Genomic DNA, 21,535 nt, shown 5'->3' on the forward strand with positions numbered 1-21,535 from the left:
TCTTGGAGATCAACCCACGTCAATCTTCAAAACTTGAGATGTGCCACCATGGAAGTCTATTATGACAGTACTTAGTGTTGTTGTCTAATAACTAAGCAGCAGGAGTACATGAGACAGACCAACCTTTTAGATGGCACAATGGCTGAAGTAGCACAGTGGACTCTGTGGTGCTCAAAAAAGTCAGATCTGTCACTGAGGGCTCAACAATGACAGCTTCTGGGCTACAGTTGCTTATCTTTCCCTCTCTCATTTGAAGAAATTAACTGAACTTCTGGCACTAAACCACTGGACATATTCTTCATTTGAAACCACAGTCCAAGACGGTCTAATGAAAGAATTACAAATAGTGGCGGTAGCTTTATCTGACATGCATGTAAAAGTATGGGCATGTCACATGGATGCCTGCCTGGAAGAGTGCTGCCTCATTAACTGAGATTCCTAATTACAAGAGAGAGGAACACAGCAATAACAAATCCTGCCCCTCCATAAACTGCCAGGCGGGCCTCTTCACTGCCTTTTTTAATTAGAATCTGTTTTTTTTATTGTGTTCCAGTTGGCCAATGACAGAGCAGTCTCCCAACCTGAAGAAGCCAACAGAATACAAATGCTGTTTTAGACCCGAGAAAGACAGGTTATTAAAAGTGTCCTCAGAGTGTATACAGAGGACAAGAGTCATCAGCTCTAATGCTGCATTTGGGGATTTTTTTTTATTTCCTGAAATGAATGATGTGGTCCAGCAGGTTTATTCTTTGGAATAGTGTCCTACGTGATAGGTTATAAAGAAGCAGAAGATGCTTTAGTGGTATTGGAGGAGTAGTCGGGAAAAATAATATAATCAGTTTGTGAGACTGTTAATTGGTATTGCCAAATGTGGCATACTGGGGGATTCATGATGAAGAACTGGTTCTTGCTATGTGCCTTAGATAAACAAAGGATATTGCATGTTATTTGTAATCATAAGATACGTCACCAAAAAGAACTTTGATGATGAACTGGGATTTGAGTAAGGAGTAGAAAAGGCTCACATGAACAATTCAGTTATAATAAACTGAAGATGTCTACATAGATATGACTAGAGACATGTGAGATTAGAAGGTGCTGTATTCATAAAGCTTGGGTATGGTACACAGTTTAATGACAAGGATGAATTCTAGAGTACATTGAACTGGCATATAAAATTGGGATATGTAAAGGTAGATGTTGACGGGACCAGAACTGGCCTATCTTAGGGGTGATTCCAGCCAGTAGATGAACTATAAAATGAGTACAGTGTACAAGACAATGAACTTGTCAATTTTGCTAGACATTATGTGTCTAAATAATAGAAGGATCCTTGAACATAACTGTGTTGCAGATGGCAGAATAATTGAAGGATGTAAGGGTTAAATTAGGAGTTCCCCAAGCTGAGAGGCGGCAACGGTGAGTCGGTTAATGCTATGCATAGTCCCCTGCGCCATACTTGGTTGATCACACCTCTGTTCCAATGCCTGGCCATTTTACTGCATTACATCTTGGGTTTTAGGACTGTAAGGACACCCAGGACTACCAAAGGGAGATCGTGGAGAGTGATCCAAGGGCATTGCTGATGCTGAAACTAGTCCAGGAAATCACTTTGGAAAGTAGCTCCTACATGAGGCTTTAAAGCTCCTTCACGTAACTCTGTTAGCTGGCTTGAAGTTGGGAGTTTAGTGAGTGGCAAGAGCTCAGCAGGCATGTAGAAGTGAGGCCAGAGTAGTTATAATGAAAAGAATTTGGGTCTTTATTTGTGGTTCTTCATGGACAACTGGATCAGATGCCCCACATGATGGAAAGAGACCAGTCCTGGTGTTAAAAAAGGGGCTCTAGGATATTTTAGTTTAAAGTTATGTTGTATCATATTGATTCCTCTGGTGTTTACCTACTTCTGTATATGTATCTTTGTGAATAAGTAATCTGTTACTAGGCTTCCTTGAGTGCCCCCTACCTGCTACAGTTGTTACAGATTCTATCCATTGCTATCCATATTACTAAACGAGAATGGTAAACCGGATATGGACGCAGGGACCTGCCCGTGGACGCAAAAGACATAGTGTGCAAGTGCCACACAAAGCCCCCCCCCCCAGAGTGAAACGGGAGAGACTACGCACGTGCGCAGCCGCCACACAAACACCCCGCACCAGAGCAAAACGGGAAGGACTACGAACCGTCAGAGTAGGAAACAAAGTAAAACGTAATAAAGAGGTTAAAGAACAGGGACAAACACATGGAGAGCAGGTTACAGAACAAAGCACCCCTGCCCAGAGTAAAACGAGAAAGACTACGGACCGTCTGACATGCCGCAAGCAGGATAAAACGAGGTCAGAAATAAAACACAGAGTAGGAAACAAAGTAAAACTTTATAAAGGGATTAAAGAACCGGGACGAACACATGGAGACCGGGTTACAGATGATGAAAACTGGAATGCAACAGCTACAAACAAACCTGGGCACGAAACACATGCACACCGAGATACAGAATATAAAGGCAGAAACAACGACAGTTAAACGTCCACACCACACAGCGGAGGCGGACCCGGAAGGTGCAGGTGCCTACATCGTGCGTCGGAAGGCGCGGTAAAGTACAAAAGGCCACAGCATGGTAAAAACCGACATAATACGGAAGGCGCAGGCGTCGCCGCCATATTGTGAGTGGCACTAATGCGTGGTCAAGGCGCAGGAGGAGACATAGTAAAACATGAGGAGTCAAAGCCCCGCCCCAGAGTGAAACGGGACACACTACGGAGTCCACAAAGGTTCATACATCAAACCCGAGATGGTACGGACACGCGTCTGAAACCGCGGAAGCAAAACTGTCTCGGCTCCAAAACCAAACAGCTCAACAACTAACACAGCTTCGATACCGAGCCCGCGTGGACAGATCTAATGAACGTGGACGCCTACAACGCGCGTCTCAAACTGCGTAGGCAAAGCAGGCACGGATTCAACACGACACAGCTCGAGTGACCGAGATACAAACACGTGCCTGCCTGGATATAATTAATGAACGGGGTCCGCAGTAGTCCACAATGCACCGCTTAATAGTACGGACGGAGCTCCGTATTAACAGTGGGGGGCCCCAGAGTGACACGGGCGAACGCTCCGTATTAAACGTGCGTCATCCTCACACGTGGCTGCCCAGCGGGCACGGGTTCAAAACGCCGGGGGTAGGTGAGCGAAGCGAGCAGGGTGCGGAGCCCCCTTGTGTGATTATAATCGATCACATGGAAGATCACATTTAAGATTAGACTAATTCAATTTAATTTTGATGACAAGGTTGTAAGGACATGAATCCTATCCAAATAACAAAGGGCACACGGTGGCAACCAGTCCTGAGTAGGATGCCAGTTGTTGAGGAATATGTAAATATTCATTTTCAAACCCCATTAAATTGGATCATAGGGTTGTAGAGAACTGCAGTTCATCCCAAAAAACATCAGGTCCAAATTAGGAGCCAACCCCTGTTGGTGTACCAGTTGCTGAGGAACATGTAAAGGTAGTTTTTATGGTACCTTTGAAAATGAATGGTGATGACAACTATGATCTTTGTCTCTGTATGTTCTTTATTGGTAATTCGGATTTGGTGACAACGGAAATATTCTGTTTAAATGCCAAAGATGATCTTATATTAAATAGGAGGATCGGGATAAATGTTGCAGCTGCTGTGACATTGAAATGGGATTCTGTACTGGGACCCAAATGGAAGACTAGGTATCTTATCTTCTTCTTCTTTTGGCTGCTCCCGTTAGGGGTTGCCACAGCGGATCATCTTCTTCCATATCTTTCTGTCCTCTGCATCTTGCGAACCCGCATCGTCACAGACTTTACCTCAAAACTGTAATCTCCACTCGTTCTCTTCATTCATCAGCCTCTCAAAGTACTCTTTCCATCTGCTCAATACACTCTCCTCGCTTGTGAGTACGTTTCCATCTTTATCCTTTATCACCATAACCTGCTGCATATCTTTCCCAGCTTGGTCCCTCTGTCTAGCCAATCGGTACAGATCCTTTTCTCTGTCTTTAATGTCCAACCTCTCATACAACTCATCATACGCTTTTTCTTTAGCCTTCACCACCCCTCTCTTCACCTTGTGCCTTATCTCCTTGTACTCTTGTCTACTTTCTGCATCTCTCTGACTATCCCACTTCTTCTTTGCCATCCTCTTCCTCTGTATACTCTCCTGTATTTCCTCATTCCACCACCAGGTTTCCTTTTCCTCCTTCCTCCTTCCAGATGTCACGCCAAGCATCCTTCTTGCTGTCATCCTTACTACATCTGCTGTAATTTCCCAGCTGTTTGGTAACTCTTCACTGCCATCCAGTGCCTATCTCACCTCCTCCAAAAAATTCAACCTTGCAGTCTTCCTTTTTCATCTTTCAGTATTTGATCCTTGGCTCTGCCCTCACTCTCTTCCTCTTCTTGATCTCCAACGTCCTCCTACAGACCACCATCCTGTGCTGCTTAACTACACTTTCCCCTGCCACCACTTTGCAGTCTTCAATCCCTTTCAGATCAACTCTTCTGCATAGGATGTAATCTACCTGTGTGCACTCTTGTACGTAACCCTATGTTCCTCCCTCTTCTTAAAATACGTATTCACCACAGCCATGTCATTCCATTTGGCAAAATCCACTATCTCTGACCTTCTTCATTCCTCTCCTTGACACCATACCTACCCATCACCTCCTCATCTCCTCTGTTCCCTTCATCAACATGCCCATTGAAATCTGCTCCAATGACCACTTTCTGTCCCTTGGGTACACTGTTCATCATTTCATCCAAGTCACTCCAAAAATCATCTTTCTCATCCATTGCACGCCCAACTTGCAATTTATTTTTAAATAAATAATCGCTGCGCTACAGTTGCCACGTCCTCTTCATAAATAGAAGCACGAGGCTTACTAAAGGGAGGAAAAAGAAAAGAAAGACGGAAGTTGTGGAGGGAGGAAGTAAGCAGGAAGAAGTGTGGAAAGAACCGGTGTGAACGAGTGAGCGAGCGTGTGGTTGCTCGTGCTCGCAGGCATGCAGCTGGACAGTGAGCCCAAGCAGTGGGGCAGAAGGAAGCAGTCGCTCCAGCTGAGCGATCAAGGAGCTGGAGTGACCAGAAGAAGGACGGCTGGCCGCGTAAGGCCGAGAAGGCAGCGGTGGTCACCAGTTAAAGAATGCACCGGGCTTGTTTTTAAAGAGACTGAATCGAGCATTGTTTTAACCTCGTATTTAATGAAGACTTTTTTCTATTGGATTTTAACCTCCACTTCACTTCTATTTTTATGGGATTATTTATTTATTGAAGGATTCTGAAAGCACTGCACTTTATTTAATTTTGACTTTGTTTTTGATTGTTGTTTTGTTGATTTTAATAAAAGCACTTGGCACTTTTTGCACCATCGCCTTCCTCCATTTTAGTGCCTCACTGTCGTGCTCATCGGTAACATTACCGACGGTGATGGGTTTAAGGGCTCCCAGAAGCGAGATGGGAGCATGCAGCGAACCTGCATCGTCACAGACTTTACCTCAAAACTGTAATCTCCTCTCCATTCAGTTCCTCCTCACTTCCTTCATGCCAGAACTCGACTCATGCAAGGTTAGTTTTCTTGGTTGTTTATGGTTAGTTTTTGTATAAATTAAGGATTTTTCAAATGTTCGTTTTTTTCCCTGTGCTTAAAACTCATTAAAAAAAAGTGTTTACAGCGAGCGGTTCATTAAGGCTATAGCGTGAACTCAGTGTTATTCAATGTTTTTACATTTAGTTTACTATTACACTGTGCGTTCTATGGTATAATTAACTATTTTTGTGCTTAAAAATCTTTAAAAAAATATATTTACATACAATTCGTACGGTCCAGAATGGATTAATTGTATTTACATACAATCGTATGGGGGAAATTACTTAAATCGGGTTGTGACCAGAGTTTTGGAACGAATTACAGTCGTGACCCGAGGTTCCACTGTATCTGCTAACTCTCTCCCCTTACCAGTCATACTGCCAACATTCAAAGTCCCTACCCTCAGTTCCACTCTCTTTACTTTCCTCCTCTCCTCCTGCCTCTGGACACGTCTCCCCCCTCTTCTTCTCCTCCTTCTTCTTCAATCTTATCATGTGGCCTAAATCCCCAGATTAGAATAGCAGATTCATCGGCCTTGCTTTTATTCCATGGGTCAAAATGTAAGAGAGAAACATACCTACCATCCTCACCCTGAACTCATCGATGGTACTTCTCAAAAATATTTTGAACCACCCTGGTTAGAGTTTTCTTGTAGATATTTTTCTTATCAAGCAAGTTTGGTCTTCTGTATACTGTTTCTTGAAGGGGCTTAAAGGTCCTTGGTTAAAATTTCACAATTATAATGTTCAAATAAAAACGATGGTGGTTGACACTACCACTTTACAGCCCTGGAACTGAATTCTGTGTGGAGTCTATAAGTTCTCCTTGTGTGGGTTTTTCTCCCCATCCCAAAGAAACGTGTGTTAGGCCAGTTGATGACAATAAACTGGTTTGGTGACACCCAATTCTGCGGTGTTAGGGTTCAGCGTTACCCCAGCTTAAATTGGCCAGAGCATATTTTTAAAAGTAGGGATAGATGAACATAAAACAAAATTTATATGGCCTGCTATTTGTATTTCAGCAAAATAGAATGAACCTTGGTCCTTCCAAGTACCTGCTGTTACGAACCCTTTTTGTCACATAGACCAAGTAAAACTGTGCCCTTGAATCTCCTCTTGCTATGTATTTCACTCTGACTCATTGACTGATCTTGATCAGCTCCCTTAACCTGTCAGGGCCTAAATATAAGAAAATGGAATATAATTAATTGTACTTAGGTAATTTGAGATTGTGGTCACACTGAAAAGTAATATTGTGGTTTAGCATGAAGATCAAAAGAGGTTTTTCAAAAGCGGACCTTGAGTGTACACATTGGCCACTGATAAAATACAAAAGAGATGCAGAAATGCCACACTCTTCCAAAACACAACAAAGAGGTTAAATTTAAAGTCTGTACCCACTCAGCTAACCAAGGTCCTGCCATTAAAACTTAACCACAAATCTCATGTTGTTTCTGTCTTAGCAATTACAAAGAGCCAGCAGTATCGAGAGCCCTTTAAATCAGATTGAAGATCTAGGAGCGGCAAACCGAACACATAGGACGTCACAGCCACAGTAAAACACAGCCGATCTTCCAGCTGTGTTCATTTCAAGCCCACTGCGGCTATAAATTTGCCTCTTTCTAAATGAAAAAAGACTGAAAAATAATTCTTCCGGTTGTGATAAAAGCAGATCATTCAAATGCAAGATACTTTTCACAAAGATGTGAAAAGGAGCTTATTTACCAAAAAAGAAAATGAAGTTTATTAAATGAATCCCTTCATAACGCTTTAATGACTATGAGAGCTAATTAAAAAACGTAAATTGCAGTTAATGAAGTGCGACAGCCAGACAGTTCAGCTTCTAAAAACACGGGATGTTTATTTTAATAATTCAGGAAGGCTGCAGATTAATATTTGATATCCCAGTTTAATTGTCGTGTAAATTCTACCTTTTCCTGTTTGAAAAAGCCTTTTAAAGTATATTAACATTTACGGTTGAGGCTAGTCAAAGCTACACTTCATTCACAACGCCAGACTGGCCTTGCTTTACAGTCTCAAAACCCAACATTTAGCAGCCATTCACTAGACTAGTCAATGAAATTTCACCAGGCGTACTGTCTCGGAAATTAAACATTCAACTGAGGCATGTCACTTGTGTGAGTGACACCGTGAGGTAAGTACTCCAAAAATAAAACCCACACCTCGATTGCACAATTAATTTTTAGAGAAGATAAATACTTACTGGCAACATGACAACTAAGTGGCACACAGAGAGATTTGCTTTTTTAAATCCTAATCCATTTATATCATGCTAATCCTATTTAATACGTGATGATGTGCCTAATAATAAAGCATAAAAAGCTGCTATTAGACTAGCAAAGAATTGTTATGATGAAGGAGGGCTTCAGAAAGCCTTTTCCAACATAGTGCTAGCTGTGGGGTTATCGGCAAATTATAGGCTGGAGGTGTTTTCTGGGGTGGTCTTGTTTTTACATTGCAAACAAAAAGCTTCCTTAAACCTGTGACCTTGGACTATTAAAATAAAGTCACCTAAATAATATGAAATAAGGGAAGCTGGCATCAGGAAGTGCATCTGGCAGTGAAAAAGAAAAAAAAAATCCAATATCCCCTTCAAATAAAGGTAGGAGAAACGGATTTAGGTGTAGGATGACTGAGTGAAGAGGTGCACTGTGATGGAAGTGGAAGTTGCCTCAGATCAGGTGGAACCAAACAGTTATGAACATCAAACGAGTGTTAGGAAGGTATTGTTCCTTCACTTGAATCTAATCCTAACCTCCTCTAAATGGGCAGTTATAGATCTGCTGCAGGGGGATTACTCAACACATACACTTTGTAGGTAGTAAAGATTAAAGATAACTTTCATGGTACAAAAGTAATTTGACCCTCTGGAGTGCTTGGGATTGACTGATTCAAATGGCTTTGTCGTGTGAAAGAAAACCATTTAGATACATTGATTAGTTTCTATTATTTTTCCAGCAAATACTGAAAATCATCTCTGTAATACTTGTTGTTTTGTTGTAGAGTGGGTGAGATACACCATGATGTGGTCTGGGGCATGAACCAGCAACCGATGACACAACTGCCTCCTTTAGCTCTACAGCATGACATATTCCCACTTGCTCAAAGCATTAAGAAGCTGCTTCTGAGCAGCTCAGTGACTTACGTGTTGCTGGTGCTTAGCTGCCCACCAGTAATTACCATAGTGTAAATGTCCATACTGGAACAAACCATTGTATGTCCCAACCAAGTGCACAACAAAACACTTGGCATAGTCGGCAGGATTTGCTCTGTTGATGCAGGGAGTGTAATGGCCTGTTGGTGCTGACTAAGAACTCAACTGGCATTACCAGGTGGTTTACCTCTTACAGCAGCATAGTGTTGGGAATATGTTCTGTTATTTTTTTTTTATTATTATTTAACCTGTTAATTTTTTATTTTTTAAATAAACCTATGGCTATTATATTTTGGAGGTTGGGTATTTCATTTCACTTGTTATTTTTTATTTTACTTACCATGTAAATAAAGGTTTTTACATTCACTGCCATTTTGTGGTGTGGTTGCCACCATGTTACTAAAGAGTTTGTAGGTTGAATCGAAGCACATGATGTCACCACCTCAACGGCTTAAAAGTTCAACCTCGGGCATTTCAGGGTTATCTGAGAATGGATAGTAACTGTGAATATAGCATACTATTTAACTATAAAGACTATATAGTGTTTATAGTCTTTTACCAATATAAAGACTTTCTTGAGGTTTTGTTGGACTACAATTTCAGGCTTTGTTTCTGGTTTTGTGATAGATCTATTAAATATAACATTTAGGGATCTGGCTTGTTATAAGCTCATGTTTCTTCACCTGGTCCCTTCTCAATCCACCTGCTAAAAGGCTGTTCTTCCTTGTGGAAGCATCAGAGACTCTCGCTTGCTCAAACCATTTAGAAGCTGCTTCTGAACACCCCATAATCTAAGCATCATCGGCTATCAACTGACAGTCACACCAATGCATATGTCAAGACTTTAACAAATTTTGGTGTGTTCCATCAACTTCACAATGAAACATCTAACCTTAGTGCTTAATGGTGAGCTAAGATGAAATGCCATTAACACTCAGGTATAGCCTTGGAATGGAAGGAGTAGGGTAAAATAAATAATTACACCCTTTCCCCACTCCAGGTGGAAAGTCTAAGCTAGAACGGAGAAGGACTGGAGGACTGTGGTGTGGCTGAATAGGACTGGTATGAAGTAAGGAGTCCGTCTTATCCTGTTGGTCCAGGAGGTACAAGGAGGCTGGATTAAGATAAAAACTAAGATAACAAAGAAACTCAATCTCTGCCATTTTTTCATCCATGGAATAGAAGACCAAGCATCTCTGGGAAGCCATAAGTCTGCCTGGCCCTATAAAGATGAATATCTGGCTAAAGAGAGAATCAAGTGTAACTATAAGTTTATGCGTTGTCTGAAACTAAACATTTAGCACTACTATGTTGTATAATTTTCAAAGCCACAATCCATTTGCTTTTGTTTATGGCACAGTTATCATATTTGAACATTAAAACATAATCTATAATACATGAACACATGAGTGATTTTTTCTCCTGCTTATTCTGATACTCTGATTGCCTGGGATTACAGAAATGCGCCTGACAGCGTGGTAAGGAATATGGACTTTGGGGCATTCTTTTAAGGTCTACATAATGAAAAGTATCATAGGATAATAGGGTCTCTCTAGGACCCTAACACGACAAAACTGATGATATGTGAGGTGAAGACATTTGTATGAAGCAATGATTCAATCATAATTATGAAACACACATTCGCCTCCTTATTCAAGTATGGAGGGGCCGGGTTTGGGTAATGACTACTCTATAAATGAGATTGTTGGTTAAAGGACACGTACAAATATGTTGTCATGCATATGCAGTATAATACATCTGAATTGCACCTCTGTCTCTCTCAGACTAGTGGCAGTAGTCAAGATCAACAACAAACAATGAATTTAATGCCATACTTTATCTGCATGTTGCCTATTGAGCCATACCAGTTGTGTTGGCTGAATATAACTGATGACAGCTCCTCCATATTAAATATGCTAAGTAAAAATCAAATTCTGATCGCTACAGCATTTAAATGTAAAATGTAAAATCTGTGGTGGACATATCTAAAATGGCAAGATTAAATACAAAACTGATACATGAGTCTCTGAAGACCAACAAGTCACTTTAGAATGAGAGTACAGGAGTCACCATTACCCAGCCTTCCTTACTGCTGCATGCTTGGGTCCTGGAAATGGCAGGCACGTGTAGGCATGGCGGGCATTGAGGCAAAGTGGATAAGGCTTTGGACTACAGACCTTGAGGATGTGCGTTCAGATCCCACTACTAAAACTGCGTGTTCACCAGCATGTCACTTCAAGCGCCTGTGCTTCAATTGGAAAAACAAAAGAAATGCGACCTACTGTTTCTCTCAAATGTTGTAAGTCACCTTGGTTAAAGGCTTCAGCAAAATCATAAGAAGGAAACTCCACACAAACAGGAGGCAAATCCACAATTTGAACCCACTCACCTGGAGCTGCGACACCAGTGCATTTTAATTTGACTGGACAAGATATTAAGCTACGTTTTGGTGTATTAAACAGTTATTTTATTTTAAACCAACATTGATATTTAATAATATTTTATATGATAGAATTAACAAGAATAGCTTTTATGTAGAAATAAGAGCTCAAGGCGCTTGAATTATATAATGGACATTTAAATTATAGACTTATAATCTTAGTTAGGCTAAGTGGTAATAATGTTATTTCTTCTTCCAATATTAATGTCAACCTAACTTCAGTATTAATATTTAATATTAATATCATACTTATTCACTCAATAAATCTTTATAATAAAAAGATACTGGAGGTGGTCTTGGCTCCTTAGGTGGTCAGTAAAAATTATGCAGGGGTTGTGAGCCCCTGTTACACACACACCTACTGCAATGCCGTATGGTACGCCAAGTACACTAATGTTAGACTCCACAGGTACTGAAGCCCCTTTAACTCAGTGCGGCATGTCATGCTGATGGCTCAATTGCTGCAGGCTGGAGGCTAAGCATTACATTCTGCCATTTTTAGCCATTATGTTTTTTACTGCTCTACAAGAAACATTTTTTTTCCTTTCAAGTATATGCAGTGACAGGCACTTAAAATATGCTCAAGGTTTCAATGTATTTATTTATTCAATATCAGCTGCTTCTCCTCCAATTGTTCTTGAGGCACTGCGTTTCAGTCAAAAAAAGAAGCCACCAGAAGTCAAGCTGGATCAAGTACTGTGCTGTATACAAAAAACAGCATTTCAGCAGCTGTCAGTATGGTGAGAAAAGGCCGACAGGAGTTCTTTCGGGTCTTAAAATAATGAGAACAGCCAGAGCTGAGCCTCCCTAGTCTTGACATTATGAGACTTGCCAGAGAAAAGGTTTTGGGATCTTCACGTGACATAAAGATAAAGTCCTGAGAAGACTGCTGATAATTAGAAAATTTAAAAGAAGAGGCCTTGGAATTGCTCGGATTAGAAAATGAGGAGCCCTTTGGGCAAAACAAACATGGCAAAAAAGTCAGAGCTCCTCTTAGTAGTGGAAAAATAATTAGCGTCTAGCAAAAATTCCTTATTATTTAAATACTATAAAATGGAGATTGAGGATCTACACAAATTAAGTTAATTATATAGTTAGGAAGAAACATATCAGAAAAGGACATGTCTTAAGTGCGGTTCAGGCTCAGCAGGATTTTGATGCAAAAACCAACAATGAGATCCTGAGAGCCTTCATGGGCTATCACATACCAGTAACAAAGTCTTAGAACATTTGGGCCGAGAGTATTAGGGGATGACGTGAGGCTTTGGGCTTCCCTTAGGTAAGGCATCCGTTTAACGCACAGAATGTAAAATGTAGCACTCATGTACCCCCCCTTACACAGATGAATCCTGCCGCTTATCTGATGCTAAAAGAAAAAAGATTAAACACAATGAGAAAGTTTTGAGCCTTACTGCAGGTACAGTGAGCGACACATACTGTCTCGAATTTCTGGAAATCATCTTACATCAGCTGCATAAAACCCTAACTGGCTTTGGCTCTGGGTGACCAGCCTTCTCCCAACACATAATCAACAGCTGGAACTTCTGTCTCTGCAGGTGCACCACATTATCTGTTTGTGACTCATATTTGCAAACAACACCACTGTTGCCTCCTGAAGTGTGACCTTAAAGTCCAATTGCTGTCTCTTTACACTCCTCAGCATCTGCAAGGGCTGCTTTAAAATTATTCTGTAGATAATAAAAAGTACAGATTGCTCATTTTTGTTTTGTTTTCTTCATTAACACCAATAATTAATTTTATTGAACCTTCAGCTTTCTTCCATTATATAGAAAAAAACTCACAGTGCAGTTCCCTTGTCTCTTTACCACCCAGTCTGAACAAAGAGGGCTTCTATCTCCGACAAAGCTGGTGTATAATCTCTGCCTGTGCCAGGAACACCAAATATGTGATGTTATTGGTGAAATTGTTTTAAGCTAATTGAACAAGAGTTACAATTATAGGCCTCTCCTACCCTCAGGCTTTTTAATAGCTTAGCAATTGAGATTTTTTTTTTTGTAAACTTGACAGGCAGATTAGAAATAAACTACAGGCAGATAATTATCACCATTTGTGTTTGTGTCATTATTATTACTATGTCTTTGTTTAGAGAGCAAATTATTTTCTTGAAAGCTGTCTAGTAGCTGTTAGAACCAAACATAGATAGATAGATAGATAGATAGATAGATAGATAGATAGATAGATAGATAGATAGATAGATAGATAGATAGATAGAGTCATGTGAAAAGTAAGTACACCCCATGGAAATGGTTGACTTTTTCAACATATTTGAACAGCTTAACATTAGATCTTCATGCAGTGCCTGCAGATAAAGATGACATACTTGAACAAATGACACATAAAACTGAAGATGGCACACTCGTTCTCATAATCTAAATTAAGAAAAAAGCTGATTTTTTCATGTGGAAAGAGTAAGTCCACCCCTACATTTATCACTACTTCAGATTCATAAAATTAGAATCAGGCGTTCCAGATTAGGTGCCAATGATTAGCACCTCCTCAAGGAGTATGCTAGTTGACCCAGTCTTATTTAAATTACACACACCTAGGTGGTCTGGTGTTCTCTTTGCTATTGATGTGTGTGGTGTCATCATGCCAAGGTCAAAAGAGCTCTGCAACGCCCACAGAAAGGAGGTTGTGGATGCCTAAGTGCCTGGCAAGGGATTTAAAAAGCTCACCAAATAATTTGAAATTGATTATTCCACTGTAAAGAAAATCATTTACAAGTGGTGTGAATTTTGAGTGACTGTTAATCTCTTGAGGCCTAACCACTCTAGCAAATTCAGCCCAAGAGCAGACAGTTTGATACTAAAAGAAACTTCCTAGAACCCCTAAATTCCACTGCAGGATCTGCAGGTAACTTCTGCAATTGTGTCAACCTGAATGAGAGATGTGCCCTTGTTGTCCATAAAGAACATCTGAGCAAGACCATAGTTTGTCATTGAAAATCTAGGCAAAGACAAGGTCTTCTGGAGCAAGGTGCTCTGGACAGATGAATCAAAGATAGAGTTGTCTGGCTACGGTTACAGTAGACATGTTTGGAACAAATTGAAGACAGCCTTTCAGGTGAAGAATCTCAAACTAACTGTGAAGCATGGTGGTGGAAATGTTATGGTTTAGGGTTGCTTTGCTTCTCCAGGGCCTGGACAGTTTGCAGTCATCAGGTCAACTTCCTCTGCATCTCATCAAAGTGTGCTTGAGGAAAATGTGAGGCCGTCTATGAGAAGGTTGAAGTTGAATCAGAAATGGACCTTTCAGCATGATAATGATCCAAAGCACACTAGCAAATCTTCTAAGGAATGACTCAAAAAGAAGAAATTGAAGATTATGGACCGGCCCAGTCAAAGCCCTGATCTGAATCCCGTTGAGGTGTTGTGGGAGGATCTGAAAATGAGCATGCCATGTGAGAAAACCCAGCTTGCAACTGAAGTAATTTTGCGTAGAGGAGGGTCAAAAACTTCAAGTTGATGTTAGAGGCTGGTAGCATGTTATAAAGAACAACTACAAGAAGAAGGGGACAATACAAGCTTCTGAGTCCAAGGGTGTACTTACATTTTCCCAGTTGACCATTATATCTATTGATAATTTTATTTGTGTTTCTATTCAAGTAGATCACCTTTATCTTTAGGCACTGCTTGAATGAAGATCTGTATAAAGTCAACATTGTATTTACTCTTTCACATGACTGTTGATCTGGAGTCCCCAACTCTGGTCCTGGAGGGCTCAAATGGCTGCAGGTTTTCCTTCTAACCCTTTTCTTAATTAGTGACCTATTTTTCTCCTAATTAAATTTAATTGACTTGCTCTTGAAGACTCAGACCCCTTAATTGTTTCTTTTTCCTTAATTAGCTGCTAACCAATAATGAGATACAAAATGAGCCAAAACATGACCAGGAAACTGTGACCATCATACAATATCTGAACATAAAGAAAGGTGACGGTCTCAGAAATGCTAATCTGCTCAGGTCCCCAAAACATTTTAACAGTGGTCTTAAAAAAGAGAAAATCAACAATTCCGGATATGTATTCTATTGCACAATGACAGCAGCAACAAGCCATGGAATTACAAAACGCGTTTAATTAACAACAAGAATCAGAGCCTAATTAAGCAACTGGTTGGAATGAAATTGGTTGGAGTTTGAGGTCCTGACTTAGCTGGTCTTCTATTGGCTCATTCATTTCACATTTCATTTCTGTTTGGGTGCCATTTTAAGGAAACAAATTAAGCAATTCAGAATAATGATGAAGAAATTGAGGGGAACGAATCTTAAAAAACAAGTCAATTAAAATTAATTCAAGAGAATTGAATTAGTAAAAACAGGACGCTAATTAAGAAAATGGTTAGAATGAAAACCTGCAGCCACTGGGGCCCTCCAGAACCAGAGTTGGGGATCCCTGCTATAGATAGATAGATAGATAGATAGATAGATAGATAGATAGATAGATAGATAGATAGATAGATAGGGCACTATATAAAACCATAGATAGCACTATATAATAGATAGATTAAAGATAGTGAGATACTCTTTCACTTTCCGTAATGTATGGTGGCTATGGTAATATTTAATCAGATGGCTCGACTCTACTGATGCCTTCCTGTTATCACAGGAGCCTCGGGGGCCATTCTTCTCAAGGCCCCACTCCTTTCTAAGTGAATTTCTTCTTCAGGCAGGCCCCTCTGTGCTCTCTGAACTAGGATGTGTATAGTCTTTCAATGCTGGCAGCTCATTATCTAGGTTTTCAACTTCCCACAGGGGCTGTTGGAAAGAAGCTAGCCTAGATTTTTATGTCTAATTTGCTGGAAATGGCAAGATTGTTCTTTTCAGATTGGAGAGCAGCATTTATAATTGATATCTGTAAGGCTGCAGTCTATGAGCCAAGCTGTCAGATGAAGCCACCTGCCAGGCGCCTTCAAGATGGAAAATTTAAAGGTCCAGAGGACCACATCCAGTGGGCAGGGCTGCAGTCAGAACCCTGAAACTTCTGGCAGATCAGGGAGACAACCTTTCATTCATCTGCCCAGTGGCAATGCCATCCAGAAATTTGATTTTCAGAGAGCTCTCCTAATCTGTTCATCTGGCAGCATTTTATAGCTCTAGGCGATTCTATGGCAGTTTCTCCATGAGCTAGCTAGATCAGACTTTAATGTGATGCAGTTACAGCAGACTCCAAATGCTGCCAACACCAGGCTGGAACAAAGATGTTACAGCTCCTGTAGTCCAAGCAGAATCCATCTTATTACATTCTCCAGCTTCAGACTAGTGCTGGGGTCAGACTCCTGAATAATTTAATCAGAAGGTCATCAGGGCTCTGGTTCATACGTGGCACATCTCAAAGGCTCTGTTGCTTTGCTAATGATCAGAAATGAATGCACACCAGACCACAATTTCTACTGAAATAAGTCTGAAGCATCTTATATGAATAAATATGATACCAAACACTTCAAGAGAGACATTCTGAAGACTTCAAAGTCTCAGTCTGGACATTTCAAATCTATTAAACAAACAAACTGCATGGCTGGGTAAGAGCCAAAACATTCAGCTAGATTCAGAAATGAGAAGGCAGAGTACGCTCAACTCTCAGTCCATGCCAAGTCTTCTATGTGACCTCTTTAAGTTCCCTCTGACTCTCTTCTTATTTTCGTAGTCCACACACATGGTCGGGATACTTGCCATCACCACACTACTTCAAAACATGTGCCTCAGTGTGTCCTTGCTGGCTAAATCTTCTCTAAGTTCTTACACTTCAAATTGCACAAGCAGGTTTGGAAAATCAATGGACATTTGGAACCAATCAGCCTTTATTTTATATGGTCTGTTTTACAGCATGCAGCATAACAAAGCACTTTAGAAGGGAAAGAAAAAAAAAACATGGGAAGGCACTTTTTCAAATCACTTAACATGAGCGAGAGAAAGTGAGAGACAAAAAAGAGCGGCAGCACATTATCTGACAATCACAACCTTAATGCCACCATGCCTGGTGACTCAAGGCTTTTAGGTGGTGTAAATTGTGTGCCGCCTGTGCGCCGGTTTGAAGGTCTGCTCTCATGAATTTATTGTCACTATGTTATTGAAGTTTCACAGGAGAAATATCGCAGAATTAATGAAAAATGACGCTTGAGCTCCTCTCAGCACATCACGGCAATATATTATTTATTATTGTTTATAATTCATCATTTCAACAGATTTTATTTTTGACTTTTTCTCAAGGAGACAGTTCTTGTGGTAGAGTCATTCAATGTCTTGGAATACATATTTTCTTTTTGTTCTTATTTCTTTATTCCATGTTCGGAGTGAAATTCACCTGATTGAACAATGGTGTTGAGGGTGGATGACTACACTTGTGAGCAATGGTGTGTGTGTGTGTGAGTACCTTTGTGTCACTCACATGCATATTCACTGTAGGTGTGTACATCAAAACGTGTGTGTGTCTTTAACATGCTAAGGAAGGGCAGATTTCACAGAATGTTAGGAGTTTGTCTTTCACACAAAGAGCTATAGCCATGTGGAATAATGACCAAGCAGTGTGGTAGCAGGAGGACTTTGAGGACCTTCAAATCTCAATTTGATGTTTTGGACAATCTAGGTGAACAGGATGGACAAGCTCATTGCGCTGCATGCCATGTTCTCATGTTAAGATCTGTAGGCCTCTTCACTTGAACTTCTCTTTGTGTGTGCCAGAAAACTGGTAACCAGCAATTTTAGGTACAGACAATGACCACACATGGGATAAAGTTACTAATATTGGAGAAAATGTCCATAACTGATGACACAAGGCCTATGGGTATAGGGACATAGAATTGTATATACAAGTGGCCAGTGGCATTCTGTAACACATCCAGGCTTGGACTTCAAGTCCTGATGTTTGAGTTCAAATCAAATCAAATCACTGTGTGACCATGAACAAATTACTTCCCCTATCTGTACTCCAATTGGAAAAACAAATGAAATCTAACTAAATAAATATCAAACATATGCTGCTTTGGATAAAGACATCAACTAAATAATACATAAAAATCCAACCAAACTCTGCATAACTGTTCCTCTAGGTGTTAAGCAGGCTATCCCAGAATGCTCCAAATATCCTCTTTTTCCACATATAGGAATACAATTGACTAGGAAAATGTGGACATGCAATCCACTAAGGTATCTATGGCACCTGAAGTACTCCCGAGTCTTCAATAAAAAGAACCATACGATCTTATCCATGCGAGTTGGAGCCGGGAAAGGAGACAGGAAACACTCAACTGGAAGGAGTAGCAGTGAAGAGAAGAGTGCCTGCAATTGCAGTTCAGAGGTATTTCTTTAAAATAAAAACCTTTGTTTTGAACGTGGGTCTTGACTGTGCAGTCGTGTTAAGGGTTTAGGGCTCTGTAGAGCCTCCTATTGATTACAATATCTTATATATAATTCGCCAGCCTACTCACTCACTCACTCACTCACGTCTGTCCGAAGCCGAATGCGCAGTCGCCTTCTGTGCACGTCCGAAGCCGAATGCGCAGTCGCCTATTGCGCAGCTGCCCGAAAAACCTTACGAGACTGACATCGTGGCAGGCGGCGGATTTACGACCGCGAAAATTCAAAGAGAAAGGCGACTTCGATTAAAGCTCTAGAGGCCTGAAAGGCGATTTCGACTACAGCTCGAGGCCTAATTACACATTCATTCAATACACCTATATCAGGTTTGTGGTGCTTATACTTATTACTATTCCATACTGTACTGGAACATTCATCATTCAATATTATACTATAGGCCTGGAACAATCATCAACTAAAAGTACAAGCCTGTACAGTAATGAGTAAAGCGGACTACAATCATTACAAAACAACTTCTTCGTTACTTATCATTTGTTCTTCATACACTGCTGACACAAACTCGTGCCTGTTTCATCTTATGTTTTTGAAATGGGCTCTTTGTCTAGTATATAAATAAATATATATTTACATGCATGTGTGCCTGGGGACCACCATTCCTGGCTCAGATGAGGTAGTTGAAAACTCGAGAATGGCCACCGGTGCTAACTGTACTGTTTCTTTCCACCACAGTTTTGTGATAAGAAGATCAATGAGGATACCTAATTCCACCCATATCATCCAGAGTTGGCCACACCCCTTTTGCCTCAGAAACCAGAAAAATGGGCGTCTCCTGGAAGATGGGTCCATCTTGAATTCGAACCAACATCAACAACAGAGCTCCACAAATGGATCTTTTTGTCAAAGCATTTGGCAAGATTGAATCATGCCATCTTTCTTTTGTACCCAGAGTTTTTTTTTTTGGTTTACAGGGTAGCTTTGCTGTAGCTCCAACTCTTGTTTTGAAGTCCTTGGAATGTTTCTTGGTCATAATATATATATTGGTCACACACACACACACACACACATATATACACAATATATATACATTGTGGAGAGCGGCTGGGGGCAGTATCCAGCCGGGATGCACAGAAGGACTGAAGGAGGGATTACGCCTCCTCCAGACCAAAAGGGGGCGACCGCCCTGGTGGCTTTGGGGACCACGGGAAAGAAGCATGGAAGCTCAACCCTATAGGGGCCCGTGGTCACCGCCAGGGGGCACCCAGATACCAGGAGAGCTCTGGTCCTCAGCACTTCCGCCACACCCGGAAGTGCTGGGGGGACAAAGACCAGGGACACCCGGAGTGCTTCGGGTGCACAGCCGGCACTTCCGCCACACCAGGGAGTGCCGGTAGAAGCTCATTGGGAGGCACCTGGAGCACATCCGGGTGAGGATATAAGGGGCCGCCTCCCTCCATTCGATGGCTGGAGTTGGGTGGAAGAGGACGGAGCTCAGAGGAGAGGAGAGGAGTGGAGGCGGTCACAAAGAGAGAAAGGCAAAGAGAAGAGGCCTGGACTGTGGGTGATTTGTTATGGGAGTACTGGGTTGTGTGCACTGTAATATAGAAATGTATAATAAACGTGTGTTGGTGGTTGAACCTTCGATGTTCGCCTGTCTGTGTCCGGGCCAGCTTCCACAACATATATACATGCATACATACATACAATATATACACATATGTACACAAACATACACACACTGTATATACTGTATGCACTTCAATGTTTATATACACAGTTTTTTTTGTCATGTTCGTATTACCTTTCATCACACATATTGCCCTGTTTTTGTGTTTGTCATATCACTACATGTATTATGTATGCTGCATTTTAGCAACCACATCAAATGCTCACTGTGTTCTTACACATGTTTCATTCCCACGGAGATGCATGCACTGTTTTGTGGCACATCCTGGCTGTGTCACCTGTCAGAATGTGTGTCTGTATAAGAATAGCTGATCTCAAATCTTTCTCTGAAATAACACCCTTTTGGCATTTGTGAAAATCTCTTCAGCATTATCAAATATAACACCAAAAGCTGGTAAGCTATTTCATTTTTCATTTCATGTGGATGCTTCCCTGTACCTCCTGGACTGCCCTTCTAAGGATGTTGTGATGAATGCGTTAAGCGCCAATGCCACACAAGTGCAGTGTTTTGGTGTCTGCTGGTATGCATATCATCCTAGTACCTCTCAGTTTTTTAGGCATACACAGCTCCTAGTTTGAGTTAATGTCTCTTGGCTGTTGAGTAAAAACCTGCTCGGAAACCATGATGGATGAATTGCTCGATTCTATGCAAAGGGATTCTACCAGAGACAGTAATCCATCCATCCATCCATCCTCTTCCGCTTATCCGAGGTCGGGTCGCGGGGGCAGCAGCTTGAGCAGAGATGCCCAGACTTCCCTCTCCCCGGCCACTTCTTCTAGCTCTTCCGGGAGAATCCCGAGGCGTTCCCAGGCCAGCCGGGAGACATAGTCCCTCCAGCATGTCCTGGGTCTTCCCCGGGGCCTCCTCCCGATTAGACGTGCCCGGAACACCTCACCAGGGAGGTGTCCAGGAGGCATCCTGATCAGATGCCCGAGCCACCTCATCTGACTCCTCTCGATGCGGAGGAACAGCAGCTCTACTCTGAGCCCCTCCTGGATGACTGAGCTTCTCACCCTATCTTTAAGGGAGAGCCCAGACACCCTGCGGAGGAAACTCATTACAGAGACAGTAAATGAGCTGCAAAAGGAATTGTACACCAAGAACAGAGTCATCGAGCGGTATTTGCCTAATGTAAATGGCTGAGATTTAATTGATTAAATGGCTTTTCAGACAACCCAGTTAAAGACTCTACATAATGTGCGTGTGTAAGTGTGTGAGGTAGGCATGCTTTAGCAGTTAACCAACCTCAGAGAGACTGATTTGTAGCTGAAATCCTGCCAGC

At 41.3% G+C, this 21,535-nt stretch overlaps 1 protein-coding gene across 3 annotated transcripts in view; it reads right to left on the bottom strand.

Annotated features, from left to right (window-relative positions):
* Positions 1-21,535, bottom strand: part of cadm4 (cell adhesion molecule 4) — a 794,942-nt gene that overhangs the window by 65,977 nt on the left and 707,430 nt on the right. The gene's annotated exons all lie outside the window — the stretch shown is intronic.

The sequence above is a fragment of the Erpetoichthys calabaricus genome, chromosome 17 (assembly GCF_900747795.2).
Source record: "Erpetoichthys calabaricus chromosome 17, fErpCal1.3, whole genome shotgun sequence".
Lineage (NCBI taxonomy): Eukaryota > Metazoa > Chordata > Cladistia > Polypteriformes > Polypteridae > Erpetoichthys > Erpetoichthys calabaricus.